Here is a 21,929-nt window from a genome sequence, read left to right on the forward strand (position 1 = left end):
AGCTTCTGATGGTGATAACTGGGCTTTCGGCTGGTGGAGAAGTTTAGGAGTCTGAGTCTATCTATAGCTTGTTCTTCTCCTCTCTGTTACCATCTAGATCCTGATATTTTGTGAGACTTGCTCCAAGGGTTTTACAAGAACAGTGAGTGCCCTGCAGATTTAAGGGGACCATCCAGCTTATCAGAGAACAGTCCATAAACCTTCATCTCTGATGGTATAGGGATGCATTAGCTTGGCAGGTTTTAGAACAACATAGGTTTCCATGCAGACAATGTCCCTTTTAAGGAACACCTTCCATATATCGGCAAGACAACGTTAAGCTACACATTGCATCCATCCATCCATCCAATAGCATGGTTTTGCAGAACAAAAGTTCAGGCGCTTAACTTGCCTGCTTGCAGTTCAGTCCCTTCACTAATTGAAAATACTTGGAACATTATGAAATTTTATGAAAAAAACAAAACAAAAACAATAACATTCCTCTTCCAAAACTCCACCAATTGGCCTACTCACATCCAGGATGTTTAAAAGCTTTTATAAAGAGGGGATACTACATAATGGTAGTCATGGCCATGTATGATATGTTGCTGCCATCAATTTATAAATGAACTAGCCTCTGCCCGCGAAATCATTCCTTGCGCTGTGCCCATGATTGTTCCGGCATCTCAGCAGCTCGCTGGGATGCCATATAATGAGCGTGTTGTTGGCATTGATAATCCGCCTGCATCGGCGTTTTGGCAGCTGTCCAGCTGGCCTGCCGTTAAACTCATTCCTCGTGCCGTGCCTGTGATTGTTCCGGCATCTTAACAGCTCGCTGGGATGCCATATAATGAGTGTGTTTTGGGCGCTGATGATCTCCCTCAGCACCACTTGAAGAGAACTCTGTTGACTTCTGGCTACCTTCAAAGCTATCATTGTTTTAGAATTTTTTGACAAATTAGATTTTATTTTTCCCATCATGTTTAAAAGTAGCAAACTGCCAATTTGGATTAAAGGTGTTTTCCCATCCAGTGTGTCAGCAATGCCTGGAGCAGATCAGATAATATGCAAATGCATGTATACAATGGACTGAGGGTTAGCTGAATATTTACATAGAGAGATAACTCCAAAGACTCCACACAACTGATCAGGCTGACAAAGACATATGTCCATCAAGTTCAACCAAGAAATGAGAAAGGGCGAGGCTGAAATAGAAAGTGAAGAAAATAAGCATTCAATACATTTTCTTAAGCATTAATGGTATTCTTAGGGTAAGTGCAGACAGGGTTTTTTGGTCCAGAATTTGATGCGGAGGCTGCCTCAGACTCCGGAGCAAAAAACGACTAGCCGCGCCTGGATGCAGTCGCAGCAATCCGCTCCAGTTTAGGCCCAAATGAATGGACCTAGTCGGGGTGGAGGTGTCGTCTGAAGAAAGAGCATATCGCTTCATTTTTCTGCAAAAGGGAACAAACTGCTCGCGGAAAAGGGAAATGACCGGCTCCCACTGATTTGAAAAGGAGGCGGTTTTTTTGAGCAGAATTTTGACGCAGATTTTGCATCAAAATCCTGACCGAAAAACTCCGTCTGAACTTAGCCTAACAGTAAAGAATCCTCTGGAGATTAAGGTTGAGGCCCCACATTGCAGAAACACAGCTTTTTTTTAATGCAGATTTTGCTGCGGTTTTTTTAGCCGAAGCCAAGAATGGCTTCAAAAGGAATGGGAAAAATCTAGTAAGCTCTTATATGTTTCCTTTCTGCTCAATCCACTCCTGACTTTGGCTCAAAAAATCTGCAACAAAAAAAGCTGCATTTCCGCAATGTGGGGCCTTAGCCTTTCTCCAGATGGAGGATGTGTCCCTTGTCTTTATAAGTGCCTCTAGCCTTGACAAGAGAAGTGCAAGGGGTGACATGATTTAACTGTGAAGGATACCGTCTTACCAAAGCCGCTTTGGCACACCTAGCGATCACCCTTCTTTCTTACTTTCCACTCACACCCTGTGAGTGTGCCCAGGTCTTATAGAATAATATGAAAAAAGATTTATAAATTTTTTATATTTATTAACCTGAGTGGGTCGTTGCTAGCCACTAACATACACAGAAATACATATCAGTGGATGACAAACAAATACAGTTAAAAGCATAATACAATACATAAAATAAAATGGGAATAAAAGATAGAAAGGAAACTGTATCAAAAGAACCTCTGAAGCTTGCCTCCTAGGCTTCAGGGCGCATGCTTTGGTCAGTAAGATATCCTCAGTGTCCTCACATGGCTGCCAGAAGTAGAACAACCTCTGTCTCCTCAGGGGGGACCATTAAATTCTCCTCAATCTCCTCCCTGAGTGGTGTTATTAGGGATAGAAGTCCCACCCTCCATCCTTGAAACCAAGTAACTAACATCGCCAGATGATCATAGGGTCAGGCCATTGGTATGATGGTGTTTGTAGTAAAATCCTCATCGTGTAGGCACCACAGATGACACCCCAATCCCATTCAGGTAATGGATTCAGTGTCTGGACCTTTCTTCTGCTCTCAACACTAGATAATTTGGACTTTGAAATGCACCAATAGCTCTTCCACCTGGGTAAATAATGGAAAAGCTGACAGTATGCTGAATTCAGTGCACTGTCGGCTTTCTAGTGATATATAAAACCACATGTCCCTCTGGACATGATAGGTCCTCTTTAAACAAGGAAACAAGACAGGGGACACGTTTAGCTCCAAATACTTTATAGTAAAGATAAGTAAATCCATCTTGGCCAGGGGACTTCTCAGTTGGGAGGTCCTTAAGGATCTACTCCATCTCTTTGACAGTGATGGGCTCTTTAACAAGGAAGAGGGCAAATGGGGTAAGAGTATGTAAATGACAAGATGGCAAATAATCTCCCAACACCACAACCCTCTCAGCCATATCACATGTCTGCTATTGACTATATTACACTAGATTGATTTTTGGGTGGCTGAGGAGGTTGTGGTTGTATATTGAGAGGCAGCAGGTGCAGTTTTTCTGTAGATGACAGACATGTTTTGTCTCAATTCTGCATAGGTTTGGCATTAAACAGATTTGTTTAATACATAGTGTATGATGTAGTAGAGATTTCTTACTTTATGAATACTATGATGCTTCCATGGATTATACTTGTCCTATAAACATAGATATTTATGCTCCAAAAACAGTGCCTATTAGCAATGACTCTATATACTGACTTTAATTTACTACAAGGTGAATGCTTTCCTTCCAGTAACTCTTCCCCCCTCCACCCCACACTCCTCCAGCCTGAGAACATTCCTTCCAATGTGTGATCTCCAGTCGCATTCCCACCACATATTACTTTATGATATATAGTCTGGGCTAAGAGTTTGAGCAGAACATTTCTGTACTGAGTCACGGCTGGATCCTTGAATCATAGCCAAAAAGTGTCAGGCAGGTGAGAAGGTTCAGGAAGAGCTGCCAGGATGCACAGCCTTTCTCCCAGGAGAATCCAACCCAAATCACCCAGATAAATCACAACCATCCTCCCTACATTAGATCAGCAAGGCTAAAAGGGAAAGTACACATTTATACTAGGAAACCAGGGATTTGTAATGTTGAAATGTGTGCTCATGTCTAGTGAAAATGTCACCTATTCCTTCATTCAGTTATTTAGTATGTGCCCCCTATAGAGGACAAAACCACATAATAAATATTGGCACAAGCTCAGAAAACAGCTTTCAGATATCTGAATTTCTATCTATTCTCAACATAGAACCATCACTATAGCAGTTATATTCTTGTACATAGGGCAGTGTTATACTAGTTATATTTTTGTACATAGAGGGTAGCATTAAAGTAATTATATTCTTGTACATAGAAAGCAGCAGAATAGTACTTATATTCTACTACATAGAGGACAGCATTATAGTGATTATGGGCTTATACATGAAAGAAGTAGTATAGTAGATGTATTCCTGGGCAGTATTATAGTACTTACAGTACTTTCTAGTACATAGAGGACAGCATTATAGCAAATATGTTCTTTTACATAGTGTAGTATATTCTAGATATATTCTTGTGTATAGAGCTCAGTATTATATATATTATAGCTATATTGCTGTTCATAGGGAGAAGTATTATATGTGTTATATTACTATATAATATACCATATTTCCATATGACTTTTCTGCACTGTGCATCTGTTTGCTTAACAAGCTGAATGACTATTCAGCATAGAAATGCTACTTGAAATTGATAACTCCATCCCATTCATGTTAGTGCCTGCTAAGCTGTATGTACTAGACTTACTATACTAGTTATATTATACATAGTGACAATGTTATAGTAGTCTCAGGAACATTATTATAGTAGTTATTTTCTTGTTCATTACATATGAAGCTTATGATATTTTCATATAGGGGCAGGATTATAATATATACAGTATATTCTGGTAGATAGGGAGCAATATTGCAGCTTTTACAAATCTGTAAAAAGGCTCAGTTGAGTATTATAGTAGATATATTTTGCGTCCATATGTAGCAGTACTATAGTAGCTACAGTATATTTTGTACATGGGACAGCATTATAGTAGTTCTATTCCTGCACATAGAGAGGAGTATTATATAAATGTCATCTTGTACATACAAGCATTATACTACCATTTATATACAAATAGGGCAGTATGATAATAGTTGTATTTTTGTAGAAAGGGGATAGTATTATAGTAGCTATATTCTGTGGGTAGCCATCTTCTTCGGAGTTGCCTTCTGGGAGAGAATCATACCAGCCAGGGACAGAAACAGACTTGACAAGCTAGTTAGAAGGGCCAGTTCTGTCCTGGGGAGCCCCCTGGACCCAGTACAGGTGGAGGGTGACTGAAGGAGACTGTCCATGGTGAGCTCCATGCTGGAGAACAACTCCCATCCCATGTATGAGACCTGAGAGCACTTGTTTCACTTCAAGTGTGAAAAAGAGCACTATCGTAGGTCCTTCCTCCCAATCACAGTCAGGCTGTATAATCAACATCAGGCTAAGCGGAGACCACTCCGCACAGAGAACTAAATGATCCTGAAATCTTTCCATTCTTTTTAGTTGCTATGACTCCTACTATCTTTTTCTATCTACTATTCTCAGCTTGTATGTGTTCTTTCTTGTAATATATTACTGCATTATCCATGCTGCTGTAACACACTGAATTTCCCCATGGTGGGATTATTAAAGGATTATTTTATTTTATCTGATCTTCTTGCATTTGGGTACCAGTATTATTGTACTGTATATTTCTACATAAAGGGCAGTTTTTAATAGTTCTCTTCTTGTACATAGGAAGCTGTATTATACTGTAATGTAATTATTGTAGTATTATACAAGCTGTAAGCAGTAGTCGTAGAGTATTACATTCTTGTATATTGGGCAGTGTTACAGTATTTCTATTCTTGTATATAGGAGGTGATATCATATTAGATATATTTGTCTATATAGGGGGCAGTATTGTATAAGTTTTATTCTTGCGCAGCAGTATTCTACACTTTTGATCTCTTATTTTTCCTGTAGTGTGGCTCTTTTATTATCTCTGTATTGTGCTGTTCTTTATTATGTCTTCTCTTAGATATAGTCTGAGGAATGCTGCGTCTCTTGCAGTTTTCTGCAAGCTCCAATAGTTAGTTCATTCCTCATTGTTGTGTTAGGCCCGGGAGGGGAGCTTGTCAAAAAGTTTGTCCACTTGAAACTGGGGAGTTACACAACGTCTGCTCTGCTGTCGGGGTGAAAAATGGAATTTTGAGAACTTATGGAGTTGGCTCACATTCAAGCCTTGCATGGCCTGGATTTGCTTGCTCTCAAATCCAGGCTAGAGCTCCAGGCTCTGCGATGAGATCACCCTGCGACATTCCTTTTGTTTAACATGATTGTATTTTTAAGGCTCCTAGAACACAGTAAGGAGGTGCCAAGGTTAATGCGGGCAGTAAATGAAAGAGCCATCGGCTGGTATTTGATCTCTGACACCTCATTTCGGTAACAGCCATTTGCTATGACTTCCAGCTTGCAGCAGATAAAATACAAAGCAGCTCATAAGTTCCTGTGAGGAGCCAGCCAACCATAACAGGGGTTCAATGGGGGATATTCACATAACTGAGACTTACATTAAATTATTGCCCCTTCACTAATATCAGAGATTTATGGGTAATACCAGTAGTAATAAAGGATGATGAGAAGGAGGGCCATAGCTCTTCTGATCAGTTGTGGTAAGAGTGTTACCAGTGCAGCCATTGAAATCTGAATGTATATATAACAGGAGCTCTGCGTGGTTCCTGCTGCCGTGTGCAGCCTGATCGTCAGCGTATCTCAGCCCTGTATATTGATGGTTACAATGTGTATTAATCGCTTGTTCTCCACCATCCTCCTGCTGGGAATGATCTCTGTTATACATGTAAGGAAACAGACGCAAAAGAAAATTAGTGTCCTCTGTATAAATCTACAGAACATTGTTCTGTGCCCTCTGCAAGATACTGTACATAATGATATATTCTACAGATTATTACACTTCTGACCTCTCTGGAGAGCTGCAGAATATTGCATCATACCCTTTACCCTCTTATGAATACAGGGTTATATTCTGCAAATGATTGCATCTCTGGCCTCCTAGAATCTGCAGCACATTGCTCGCCTCTCTTCCTTCTGACATACATATTAATGTACTGTATTGTGCAGGTGATTACATCTCTTACACATCTGCAGACCAAATTTCTTTTTAATAGTAATATAATGGGTGTCTTTCCTATTGGTGAGAAGCTTTGCATGTGATAATCATGGTGTCTTCTTTTCTGCCTCTACAATTTCAGCTACAAAGTTGTTTATTTTTGGAACATCGAAGTGAATTCTTCAAGACAAAAAGGTAAAGATGAGAGCCTGGAGTGTGATTGTTGTGGTCATATGCTTGGCCCTATTACCATGATTCTGATGGCCGCACTGTCTTCTCAGACCCGGACTGGAAAACTATTTATATGTAAATAATTTGTTTATCTTCTTTAACCATGTCGCTGCCAAATCTATCACTTGCGGAGAATGAGGAGAGTTGCTGTCATGTTCCCTGCCCCACTGAACTGACTCCAATTTACTCTGCAGGCACTTTACATTTCTATTACTAAGGAACTAATTTGATCAGATCCATTCTGTTTATTGGGGAAGGGAGGAGGTATAATAATCCAGGGTAAAAGACACTAGTCACTTGTCTACAACTAGTTATACTGTACCTTTGTGTACAATCCCAGCCCACTGCCTGTTCATTCCACGTATATTTCATCTACAGCCTATCCAGCAGATGTCAATCAATGCTACAGTCCATCCATCCATACCAAAATACCGTATTTTTCGGACTATAAGACGCACTTTTTTTCCTCCCAATATGGGAGGAAAATGTGTGTGCGTCTTATAGTCCGAATGCAGCGTGCGCAGCTGTGATATTGCTATAAGTAAGTTCTGTATGTTCTGTTCTGCTTACTTATTCTGCTTTGTCTGCCTAGCAACAGTGAGGTAGTAAGGGAGGAGGAGCTGAGCTTAGGGGGAGGAGTTGTTAGACAGGGAGCCATGATGGAGCATGGAATAAAGTGTTCTGATCTACAAGAGTAACCATCTCATAGTGGACTTATTCCAGAAGACCTCCATCCTCACTACAACACTACAATTGGCGACGAAGATGGGATTAAAAATAATCAGCTAAAGGTATTTCACTGCTACAGGAAACTGTTTACAAGACTGCAATCCTAGCACCAGCCATGGCCTGCTTACCCTCCTTTGCTGTATTTGATGTGCACCAGCCCCAAGCAAACTTAGCAGCATGCTGGAATAAATGGCTGAAACGCTTTGAGATATTCCTGCAAGCAATGAACATTACTGACAATGCAAGAAAGAAAGCCATGTTGTTACACTATGCAGGGGAGCAAGTCTATGATATCTTCACAACTCTGCCCAATACAGGGGAGGACAGTGACTATGAGTTATGCAAAGCAGCACTAACTAAGCATTTCTCTCCATACATAAATGCAGCTTTTGAAATTTTCAAGTTTAGACAGTCAAAACAGTCAGCAACAGAAACCATTGATGAATATCATGTCCGCTTAAGACAACTTGCAGCTTACTGTGAATTTGCAGATATAGACAAGGAACTTCTGATGCAAATCATACAAGGTTGTGTGTCCTCTAAGTTAAGGAGACAAGCACTCAGAGATCCCACCATGACTTTAGCAAAGCTACTGGACGTTGCACGTATTCATGATGCAGCAGAGAATCAAGCTAAACTTATAGAGAACACAGACTGTATACCAGAGCAGCCATCTTCTGTAGCAAAGCTCACTCAGAAGCCACATGTGCCTTACACACAGGCTGCAGCCTGCTACAACTGTGGAGGTCCTTATCCTCATCAGAAACCATGCCCAGCAAAGGGAGTAACTTGTCATAACTGTGGGAAACAAAATCACTTTGCAAAAGTCTGCAGATCAAAATCACAATCTTCTCTCTCTGCTAAACAAGTGATGCCACAGAAAGTTCAGGCAGTGCAGTCAGTGCCCCTTGCGGATGAGCCCAGCAGCACCTACTTATTCTCAGTGACTGAGGGGTCTCACAATGTGCATGCAATGTCTAATCCCAAACAAGTCATCTTAATACATGGCAATCCGGTGGAGACACTGGTAGATACAGGGGCGTCTGTCAATGTTATTAGTCATGCCACTTATAGCCAGCTAAAGAACAAACCTGCTTTGCAATGTACTAACCTGCAGATATATCCTTATGGTTCAGCTACTGCATTACCCCTATGTGGCAAATTTCAGGCATTACTAACGGCTGAAGGGAAATCCATCACGGACACTTTCTATGTAGTGGAGTGTTCTGCAGACACTCTTCTCAGCTGCAATAGTGTGGTATCTCTGGGCCTAGTGAAACTGGCAAACAGCGTAACACACTCTTCTGTCCAAACTATTATGCAGAAATATCCTCAACTCTTTCAAGGCATAGGAAAGCTGAAAGACTTTCAAGTGAAATTACACATTGACCAGTCAGTCCAGCCGTCAGTTCAACCTCACAGGCGCATCCCATTCCATGTCCGCAAGCTAGTGGAGAAAGAGCTACAAGACCTTGAGACAGATGATGTTATTGAACGTGTGGAGGGCCCAACTCCCTGGGTCTCACCAATTGTTGTTGCGCCTAAACCTAAGCAGCCTGGTAAAATCAGGTTATGTGTGGATATGCGACATGCCAATCGAGCCATTCAAAGAGAAAGGCACATTACGCCTACCATTGATGATATTCTCACAGATCTAAATGGTGCAAAAGTATTCTCAAAAATTGATCTAAAATCTGGTTATCATCAGCTTGAATTGCATCCAGACTCCAGATATATCACAACTTTTAGCACTCATGTCGGTCTAAGGAGGTTCAAGAGGCTGAATTTTGGCATTTCATCGGCTGCAGAAATCTTTCAGAATGTTATCAGGCAGGTTCTTTCAGGAATACCTGGAGTCCTCAATGTTAGTGATGACATCCTTATCTTTGGCACAACCCAAGAGGAACATGACAATCACCTAGAACAAGTTTTTCAGAGACTGCAAACCTGCAATTTAACTGTTAATCCATCAAAATGCGAGTTCAACAAGACGTCATTGAATTTTTTTGGCTACATTTTTTCTGAAAATGGTGTTTCTGCAGACCCTGAGAAAGTAGCTGCCATAACCTCTGCTAGCCAGCCACAAAATGTCTCAGATGTTCGAAGTTTTCTTGGTCTGGTCACATACTGTGGACGATTCATACCTGATCTGGCTACTGTTTCTGAACCCCTACGACAACTCACTAAAAAGGATACTCCTTGGTCATGGACAGTTGAACATCAATCAGCTTTTGATACACTTAAGTCCAGTCTTTCTAGTGACACGGTCATGGCCTATTTTGACCCACTAAAGTCTACTGAGCTCACTGTGGATGCCAGTCCTGTAGGCCTTGGTGCAATTTTAACTCAGGTGTCTAAAACTGGCAGTATCTCTACAGTCTCCTATGCAAGCAAGGCTTTAACAGAAACGGAACAGCGCTATTCTCAAACTGAGAGGGAAGCTCTCGCAGTTGTATGGGGATGCCTTCATTTTCATCTTTACCTCTTTGGTCGTCCATTCACAGTGGTCAGTGATCATAAACCACTCATTCCAATCTTCAATAAACATTCATCAAAGCCACCCCCACGACTTGAACGCTGGCTACTCCGCCTGCAGAACTATCGCTTTCACTTGAGATATGAGGCAGGAGCTGGGAACCCTGCAGACTATTTTTCAAGACACCCTTCACCACAGTCTACCAAAGATGACTTGCCTGCCACTGTCTTAGCTGAGGAGCATGTAAATTTCATTGTTACTCACTCTGTGCCAAGAGCAATGACCCTCGAAGAAATTAAACATGCGGTGGATTCTGATCCCCAACTTCAGTTGGTAATTGACACTGTTCGGTCTAAGAACTGGAACTCTTTTCTAGCTGAGACTCGTCTTCAACCGCAGGGCCAAACAGCATATTTGCAGGCCTTCTTTAATGCAAGACACTCTCTTTCTGTATCTGACTCAAACATACTACTACGTGACAACCGCCTGGTCATTCCTCAGAAACTTCAGAGTAGAGTGATCGATCTGGCCCATGAGGCCCATCAAGGTATAGTTAAAACAAAGCAATTACTTAGGGAGAAAGTATGGTTTCCTGGACTAGATAAACAAGTGGAAGCACTTATTGCCACATGTATACCTTGCCAAGCAACTACGGTGGACCATAGCCGAGCACCAGTACAAATGACACCTCTGCCAGACAATCCATGGACTGCTGTGAGTGTTGATTTCTGCACTTTGCCAGATCATTCCTATTTACTGGTTGTCATAGATGATTTTTCTAGGTTTCCAGTCATTGAACCCATTTCCACCACCTCTGCAAGAGCTGTCATACCAAAACTGGACAAAATCTTTTCTGCATATGGCATACCTGAAACAGTGAAGACTGACAATGGGCCACCTTTCAATAGTGCAGATTTTCAGTCTTTTGCAACTTATCTTGGTTTTAACCACAGAAAAATAACTCCTTACTGGCCTCAAGCCAATGGTGAAGTGGAGCGCTTCATGCAATCAGTCAACAAAACTCTTCGGATTGCTACCATGGAACACAAGGATTTGCAGCAAGAATTGTACAGGTTCCTTAGACAGTACAGAGCCACCCCACACTCTACTACAGGAACTCCGCCAGCGACTGCACTTTTCGGCAGGCCTTTGCGCATTAAGCTTCCACACATCCCAGTAGTTCACGTCCAGACTCCATTGGTCCTCAATGATTCCCTTGCCAAAGGCAGGATGAAAAGATATGCAGATAAGAGAAGTTGTTGCTTCAAACAGCTGGATGTGGGAGACTGGGTCCTTGTTAAAAGGCTGAGACCCAGTGACAAGTTATCATCCCCTTATCATCCAGAACCCTTTCAAGTCACACACGTCAAAGGTACCATGGTTACTGCTCAACGCCAGGGTCATCAAGTGACACGAAATATCTCCCATTTTAAAAAGCTTCGTGACTACAATCCAGGAGCAAGTGCAGAGGAGACAGATGATGAGGAAGTTTCACCAGGTACAACTGGTTCAGCAACACCAACAAGAGACACCTCCGAAAATTCACAGACTGTTTCTAATAACGAGATGTCTCAACGCTACCCGACAAGGATAAATCGAAGGCCACCAACGCACCTCAGGGACTATGTTCTGCAGTAAAATTTTCTTTTCAGTTCGGACCTTTTATTTATTGTCCATTCATAATGTTTGCATTTTATTTTATTTTTTTTTATAAGAAGGGGAGAGATGTGATATTGCTATAAGTAAGTTCTGTATGTTCTGTTCTGCTTACTTATTCTGCTTTGTCTGCCTAGCAACAGTGAGGTAGTAAGGGAGGAGGAGCTGAGCTTAGGGGGAGGAGTTGTTAGACAGGGAGCCATGATGGAGCATGGAATAAAGTGTTCTGATCTACAAGAGTAACCATCTCATAGTGGACTTATTCCAGAAGACCTCCATCCTCACTACAACACTACAGCAGCGTCTGTGTCCCGTCTGTGCGAATGAAAAGAAGAGCAGCACGGTGCCTGCCTGCTCTGCCCCTCCTTCCCTGTCTGTGTCGCGTGTTTGCAGGAGCGAGATCTGAGAGGCAGGGAAGTAAGGGCGGGCCAGACAGGTGAAGGAAGCGTGGTTTCAAGCTTGCCGAGAAAACCACGCCTCTTTCACCCGTCTGGTTCGTCCCTCCTTCACTGCCTCTCAGATCTGGCTCCGGCAATGAAACCACACAGACAGGGAAGGAGGGGTGGGCCAAACGGGAGGAGGAGGCGTGGTTTTCTCGGCAAGCTTGAAACCACGCCTCCTTCACCCGTCTGGCCCGCCCCTATTTCCCTGCCTGTGTGGCATCATTGCAGAAGCGACATCTGAGAGGCAGTGAAGGAGGGACGAGCCAGACAGGTGAAAGAGGTGTGTTTTCAAGTTTGCTTAGAAAACCACACCTCCTTCACCCGTCTGGCCCGCCCCTTTTTCTCTTCTTGCATAGCTTCACTGCAGGGTGTCTCTTTCCATCCATGGATGAGATTAGATAGAATAGATAGATAGACAGATAGACAGATAGACAGATAGATAGATAGATAGATAGATAGGAGATAGATAGATAGGATAGATTAGATAGATAGGATAGATTAGATAGATATGTTCAAATCACCCCCATAGCCCTACAATACATATAAAACAAAAACATTACTGTGAAACACATACACATTTGGTATCCCTGTGTCCGAAAGCCCCCGGTTCTATTTACATTGGTGAAATATTATATTATTAGGTTATTAAATATTTCACCAATTTTTTTTCCTTAAAATTTTTTTTTTCCCTATTTTCCTCCTCTAAAACCTTAGTGCGTCTTATGGTCCGGTGCGTCTTATAGTCCGAAAAATACGGGTACATCCCACAGCCTTTCATTTTACAGTCCATCCATTCCGGGTCAATCCATCACACACTAAGTTTATTCATCCTAAAGTCCATTAATCCATTCATATATACTACAGTTCATCAGTGGAGTGGCACCTATTAACAGATGCTAAGAACTTGAATTGGTGGAGATGGTGACAGGTCCTCTTTAAAGAACTAAACTGAATCTTTGCTATGCCTTTTTTCATAATTTTTAGGGCTTCTCTAGTGACTAATACAGTGCCAAGGGACTGGTGCAAGGCAATGTGGTGCCTGTTTTCAAAAAGGGCTCTAGGTCGTCCACAGGTAACTACGGACTGGTGAGCTTTACGTTCATTGTGGGGAAAATGTTTGTGGGGCTCTTAAGTGGCTATATACAGGAGGAATTCACTGTATGTAATATTATAAGATACAGATTTGCTTTTATGAAGAGGCGAGTAGAAGTCTGGACATGGGGAGGCTGTGGATATAATATTTCTGGACTTTGCTAAGGTGTTTGGCACTGTCCCTCTTAGGTATTTAATGGATAAAATTAGGTCCATTGGTTTGGAAAATATAGTTTGTGATTGGATTGTAAACTGGTTAAAGGATTGTATCCAAAGAGTTGTTGTCAATGACTGCAACTCAGACTGGTCGTATGTTATAAGTGGTATACCCCAAGGTTCAGTGCTGGCTCCCTTGTTATTTAAATTAGTTATTAATAATATGGAAGATGGGATTAAGAATGCTTTCTCTGTTTTTAATGATAAAACCAAGCTATGTGGCACAGTGCAGTCCATGGAGGATGTATGTAGGTTATAAGCAGACTTTGGACAGAGTGTTTGGCATCCACATGGCAAATGAGGTTCAATGTGGGTAAATATAAAGTTTGCATGCAACATATGTTCTAGGGAGAGTCACTGGTGGAGAAGGACTTGGGTGTACTTGTAGATTATAGATTACAGTATGCAATATCAACCAGCTGCTTCTGAAGCCAGCAGGATATTGACATGTATTAAAAGGGGTATGAGCTCAAGGAAGATGGATGTAATATTATCACTTTATAAGTCATTGGGGTGGCCTCATCTGGAATATGCAGTCCCATTCTGGGCACTAATTTATAGAACAGATGTCCTAGAGTTGGAAAATATACAGCGTACGGCCACAAAGGTGATAAGGGGCATGGAGGACCTCAGTTATGAGGAGAGCCTAACGGAGTTAAATGAAGACTACAGGCATTTAAAGGGGCTCTATCACTAGGAAAAGTCATTTTTAACTAATCACACCTTTGCATAGCCTTTAGAAAGTCTATTTCACACCTACCTATAGTATGTAGATTGCCTCAGTGGTTTCTGAATAAGTCCATTTTTATTCATATGCTAATTAGACTGGTGCACGATAGATCGTGCACACCTTTCCCTATTGTTTTCTATGGGAGACTGCTGCTGATGATAATGATGACTCAGCTTCCTGTTTGCTTCACACACATAGAAGATAATAGGAGAGAGGAGGCTGCTGGGAACTTCCTGAGCTGGATGAAAGCTCATTAGTATATGAATAAAAACGGACTTATTCAGAAACCACTGAGGCAATCTACATACTAAAGGTAGGTGTGGAATAGACTTTCTAAAGCCTATGCAAGCATGTGTTTAGATAAAAATGACTTTTCCCAGTGATAGAGCCCCTTTAAAGGGTACCTGACTTTTCCTGAAAAACTTAAATATGTCTGCAGCAGGTTTTACATATGTCTCTGAGGCAAGGGGCATGTACAGTGAGGAGCAGTTTGCCCCCTTCCTTATACATTATAACTATTATTGGTTATTGTAATTCTGCCCAAAGTAACTACACAAGAGCAAACAGATGAGAAGGGCCCAAGTAAGCATAAGATAGGAGATCCAGGAACATTTGACTGCAAGTATAGGGAAAATAAATGCAGGTATGATTGAGCTAAAAAGATACCTAACACAGTAAAAGAGCAATGTATGAACACAGTCAGTAAAACTGCTTGCTGTCTGTAAATAATCTCCCATCTGTAAATACAATGGCAGGCAGAAGTAGATACATAACTAGAGAGGTATTTCAGGCAGAATGCAGCAACATTTTTAATTAAAGTGCATTACAGGCACCTCTCCCGAGTCCTCACCTATTATACTCCAGTATCTGAGGAGGTTCAGCTCTACCTAAAAGCAAACAGCAGTGGCGTGTATAGTAAAACTAGAAGTTTGTATCCACTTTTGACCCAAACAACAAACAGACAGATTGATGAAACAGCGGTTACCCAGTGGACCCTGGCGAACCACATGGTCTATGGGGTCCACTGGGTGTCTGCCATGCAGGACTTTTCTTTCTGACGATTTCTGGCGGTTTGTACGACAGGAACCCCAGCACAGATGTAAACTTTGCCTAAGGACTGTGAATCTGTGGAACAACATACCCCAGGAGCAGGTCACAATAGCTTCCGAAAACACAGCAAAATAGCATTGATGCTTATGGAAATATATAGAATTCATATTTTCTTCATCATCCCTTCAGTCTTGCCCTTTCCCATCTCTTGGTTGAGCTTGATGGACATAAGTCTTTTTTCATCTGTACTATGTACCTATGTTACTTGTCAGAGATACAAAACTGTCCAGAAATACTTTTCACAGCTGAGGGTTTGATACAAGCACATTGTATCCAGTCTACAGAACACTTTGTGATACATTTCACCAGCAGTGATACACTGTAACAATGTGTCCAAGAGAGATTTGTGCTGCTGCTTTTCTACATAGACACATAGTAACCATCCCTCAGAAAGTAAACCCTGCTGCTAAGCAATGCTCAGTTTGACACATTCATAGACTTTGTGGACTTGTAGTAGCTCTCGGGTAGGGAATGAAGGACTGCATGCCACTGCCTTCAGTTCATCCAGTGCCTGGCCACCATTTTTTCATGTCCTCCTTCTAAAAGGGAAAGCGCCATGAATAATAATAGTCAAGTGTCGGCTGAATGCAGCATTGGAAATGTCTAATATCAGTTACCTGAGCAACTAGAAAGAGCAAATGCAGCCATGTAATGCACCACATGTCGATGACAGTCACTTCTCTGGAATTATTTTTATCTCTGAAAATGATAACAGTTCTCTACCTTATAAAACTGTGAAGTTCTGTGTGGAATGTCTTATTTTTATGCCACTTGGCAGTTTTCTCCTCTTTTCCTCCTTTCCCCTCTGTTCCTCCTATTGTATCTGCAGCAATGTCAGTACATGAAAACTTTTTAGTTGTGATCTTGTTCCAGGTCACAATGGCAGTGAAGCTATTGAGGTGGCGGAGATAAAGATTACAACTTGCCCTGACACCTTAAGGGCTTCATAAGAAATAAAGATCATGAAAAAAATGGCTATAATCTAATTTTGCATTTTAAATGTTAAATCTCTACCGAACATTATAAATCCTCAACCTTACTAGATGTGACATTTTGTAAAGATTATTTTATCTACATCTTATACCCTTCACATCCAAGACACAGTTCTGCTAGTCTCCTGTTAGCTTTCAGTCTCACTGCTGCCATCTTGTAATTTTGTGGCTCTACAGAGATGTTGTGCAGTACATTTTGGGAAATGTATTACTTACACCAAGCTCTATAGCAGGGGCAGCATCTTGCTTCATTCACTTTCATGGGAGTTCCAAGAATAGCAGAGCCAGTATTCATGCTGGGAGTTGTAGTTTTACAACAGCTGGAGTGCCGAAGGTTGCCTACCTTTGCTCTATAGAGTAGCCTTAAGCAGAGAATAACATCTTCTATAATCAGTGTTAGGCTAGCCCACCATAGCGTCACGTACGTATCATCTTAACATGTGATTTAAATGTCATGTGTGAGTAAATTATTGGCAGCTACCTATTACAATAACACAATAAGTAGTGGTCAATTAAAAAAAGACTGCCACCCCCTCCCCCCATTTATTCCATGAGATGCCACCTGAGGCCATCGCTTCAGGCCACCTCATAGAAGATGTGCCCCTGCCCAACACAATCCACACAGTACAGATACACCCTGCCACTACCTGCTGAGTTCTGAGTCAGTTGGGATCCAGCGGACATGCTGCAATTTCAAAAAACATCACATTTTTGTAAATCATGCCAATTATACTTACGGAAATGCTGGCGGTTTCCATATAGGTTTAATCGAAGCAGAAAGTCCACAGAAGAAAACTCTGTAGACTTTCTTTGAAAAGCGCTGCGGGAAAATTGTAAAAAAATATATAACATAAACAAGCATATATAGACAAATCAACAGTACAATTCCCCTAAATCTCCCTATCTTATAAAAATGAATTCTTGTCTGTCTGTCTGTCTGTCTGTCCGTCTGTCTGTCTGTCTGTGCTCTAATGCGAACCAAACGACTGGACCGATCTTCACCAAATTTGGTACAGAGATACTTCAGGTATCCGGGAAGGTTTAAGACGAGACTCCAACTCGCTCGGACGTACCGTTGCTGAGATACAGCATTCCAAACACAGTGCCCCCCCTTAGCCAATACAAACCTGCAAGTCTTTCACTCATATTCCAACTGCAATACACACGGTCACTCCACATGCACAATACAACACTGATATCCAAACTGAGATACATGCATCAGAGGATTAGATACACAGATCAGCACACAATATCACATGCCAGAGGATTAGATACACGGGTCTGCACACAGTTCCACACACTGAAGTATTTGATACGTGCATTTGCACACGTTTTCACATGCCAAAGGATTAGATACAGGCGTCTACACACAGTTCCACACTCCAGAGGATTAGATACGTGCGTCTGCACACATTTGTACATGCCATAGGATTAGATACACGCGTCTGCACACAGTACCACATGCAGTAGGATTAGATACGCGCGTCTACACATAGCTCCACACGCCAAAGGATTAGATATGCACGTCTGCACACAGTACCACACGGGGGAGGATTAGATACGCGCGTCTACACACAGTACCACATGCCATAGGATTAGATACGCGCATCTGCACACAGTACCACATGCCGGGGGATTGGATACGCGCGTCTACACACAGTTCCACACGCCGTAGGATTAGATACGCGCCTCTTCACACAATACCATACAGGGGAGGATTAGATACACGTGTCTTCACATAGTTGTACATGCCATAGGATTAGATACACGGGTCTGCACACAGTCCCACACACCAGAGGATTAAATACGCACTTCTGCACACAGTACCACATGCCATAGGATTAGATACGTGCGCCTGCACACGGTTCCACATGCCGAAGCATTAGATACAGGCGTCTACACACAGTTCCACACTCCAGAGGATTAGATACACAGATCAGCACACAGTATCACACGCCAGAGGATTAGATACACAGGTCTCCACACAGTTCCACACACCAGAGGATTAAATACGCATTTCTGCACACAGTTCCACACACTGAAGGATTTGATACACGCGTCTGCACACGGTTCCACATGCCGAAGGATTAGATACAGGCGTCTACACACAGTTCCACACTCCAGAGCATTAGATACGTGCGTCTGCACACATTTGTACACGCCATAGGATTAGATACACGCATCTGCACAGAGTACCACATGCCGTAGGATTAGATACACGCGTCTACACACAGTTCCACATTCCAGAGGATTAGATACGCACGTCTACACATAGTTCCACACGCCAAAGGATTAGATACGCGCCTCTTCACACAATACCACACTTTGGAGGATTAGATACGTGTCTCTGCACACAGTACCACAAGCCTGAGAATTAGATACGCGTCTCAGCACACAGTATCACACAGGGGAGGATTAGATACGCGTGTTTACACACAGTACCACACGGGGGAGGATTAGATACGCGCGTCTACACACAGTTCACATGCCATAGGATTAGATATGCGCATCTGCACACAGTTCCACACGCCGTAGGATTAGATACGCGCCTCTTCACACAATACCACACAGGGGAGGATTAGATACACGTGTCTTCACACAGTTGTACACGCCATAGGATTAGATACACGCGTCTGAACACAGTACCACATGCCGTAGGATTAGATACGCGCGTCTACACACAGTACCACATGCCGTAGGATTAGATACACATGTCTACACACAGTTCCACACGCCGTAGGATTAGATACGCGCCTCTTCACACAATTCCACACGCCGTAGGATTAGATACGCACCTCTTCACACAGTACCACACGGGGGAGGATTAAATACGTGCGTCTGCACACAGTACCACACGCCAGAAGATAAGATAAGCGCGTCTGCACACAGTACCAAATTCCATAGAATTAGATACGCACGTCTGCAGACAGTACCACATGCCGTAGGATTAGATACCCACGTCTACACACAGTTCCACATGCCGTAGGATTAGATACGCGCCTTTTCACACAATAAACACACAGGGGAGGATTAGATACATGCATCTGCACACAGTACCACATGCCAGAGTATTAGATACGCACATCTGCACACGGTACCGCACGCCAGAGTCATTAGATATGCGCGTCTGCACACAGTTTCACTTACTGGAGGATTAGATACGCGCCTCTTCACACAATACCACACGGGGAGGATTAGATATGTGCATCTGCACACAGTACCACACCAACAAGGATTGGATACTTGCATCTAAACACAGTACTACACGGGGAAGGATTAGATACAGCTTTACTCCAGGTATCCATAACAACTGATCACAGGTTTTTCACTGACATCCAAAATGAGATATACATAATCACATGACGCTTATGGACATACACACAAACAGCATACAAAATACACCAGTGCAAAATTGGACAATTCTTATGGGGCCACTACACAAACATAAAATGTAATATACCCGTGCGAAGCCGGGTCCTCCCTCTAGTGGTATATATATCTCTCTATATTATAAAAATTAATTTCTGTCTGTCCATCTGTCTGTCTGTCTGTCTGTCTGTTCTCTAATGCAAACCAAACGACTGGACCGATCTTCACCAAATTTGGTACAGAGATACTTCAGATATCCGGGAAGGTTTAAGATGAGACTCCAACTCGCTCGGACGTACCGTTGCTGAGATACAGCATTCCAAACACAGTGCCCCCCCCCCCCCCCCCCTTAGCCAATACAAACCTGCAAGACTTTCACTCATATTCCAACTGCTATACACACGGTCACTCCACATGCACAATACAACACTGAGATACACACATCAGAGGATTAGATACACAGATCAGCACACAGTATCACATGCCAGAGGATTAGATACACGTGTCTGCACACAGTCCCACACACCAGAGGATTAAATACGCACTTCTGCACACAGTTCCACACACTGAAGGATTTGATACGTGCATCTGCACACGGTTCCACATACCGAAGGATTAGATACAGGCGTCTACACACAGTTCCACACTCCAGAGGATTAGATACGCGTGTCTGCACACATTTGTACACGCCATAGGATTAGATACATGCGTCTGCACAGAGTACCACATGCCGTAGGATTAGATACACGCATCTACACACAGTTCCACACTCCAGAGGATTAGATACGCGCGTCTGCACACAGTTGTACACGCCATTGGATTAGATACACGCGTCTGCACACCGTACCACATGCAGTAGGTTCCATATGCCGAAGGATTAGATACAGGCGTCTACACACAGTTCCACACTCCAGAGGATTAGATACACGTGTCTGCACACATTTGTACACGCCATAGGATTAGATACACGCGTCTGCACAGAGTACCACATGCCATAGGATTAGATACACGCGTCTACACACAGTTCCACACTCCAGAGGATTAGATACGCGCGTCTGCACACAGTTGTACACGCCATAGGATTAGATACACGCGTCTGCACACCGTACCACATGCAGTAGGATTAGATACGTGCGTCTACACATACAGTAGTTCCACACGCCGAAGGATTAGATACGCGCCTCTTTACACAATGCCACACAGGGGAGGATTCGATACATGTGTGTGCACACAGTACCACACTTTGGAGGATTAGATACATGCCTACATGCCTCTGCACACAGTACCACAAGCCAGAGAATTAGATACGCATCTCAGCACACAGTATCACACGGGAGAGGATTAGATATGCGCGTCTGCACACAGTACCACACGGGGAAGGATTAGATACGCGCGTCTACACACAGTACCACATGCCATAGGATTAGATACGCACGTCTGCACACAGTACCACATGCTGGGGGATTGGATACGCGTGTCTACACACAGTTACACACGCCGTAGGATTAGATATGCGCCTCTTCACACAATACCACACAGGGGAGGATTAGATACACGTGTCTTTGCACAGTTGTACACGCCATAGGAATAGATACACGCGTCTGCACACAGTACCACATGCCGTAGGATTAGAGACGCTCGTCTACACACAGTACCACATGCCGTAGAATTAGATACAGGGGTCTGCACACAGTCCCACACACCAGAGGATTAAATACGCACTTCTGCACACAGTTCCACACACTGAAGGATTTGATACGTGCGTCTGCACACGGTTCCACATGCTGAAGGATTAGATACAGGCGTCTAAACACAGTTCAACACTCCAGAGGATTAGATATGCGTGTCTGCACACATTTGTACACGCCATAGGAATAGATACACGCGTCTGCACAGAGTACCACATGCCATAGGATTAGATACACACGTCTACACACAGTTCCACACTCCAGGGGATTAGATACGCGCATCTGCACACAGTTGTACACGCCATAGGATTAGATACACGAGTCTGCACACAGTACCACATGCAGTAGGATTAGATACGCGCGTCTACATATAGTTCCACACGCCGAAGGATTAGATACGCGCCTCTTCACACAATACCACACAGGGGAGGATTAGATACGTGTGTGTGCACACAGTATCACACCTTGGAGGATTAGATACATGCCTCTGCACACAGTACCACAAGCCAGAGAATTAGATACGCGTCTCAGCACACAGTACCACACG

Source organism: Leptodactylus fuscus, chromosome 7 (genome assembly GCF_031893055.1).
Source record: "Leptodactylus fuscus isolate aLepFus1 chromosome 7, aLepFus1.hap2, whole genome shotgun sequence".
NCBI lineage: Eukaryota > Metazoa > Chordata > Amphibia > Anura > Leptodactylidae > Leptodactylus > Leptodactylus fuscus.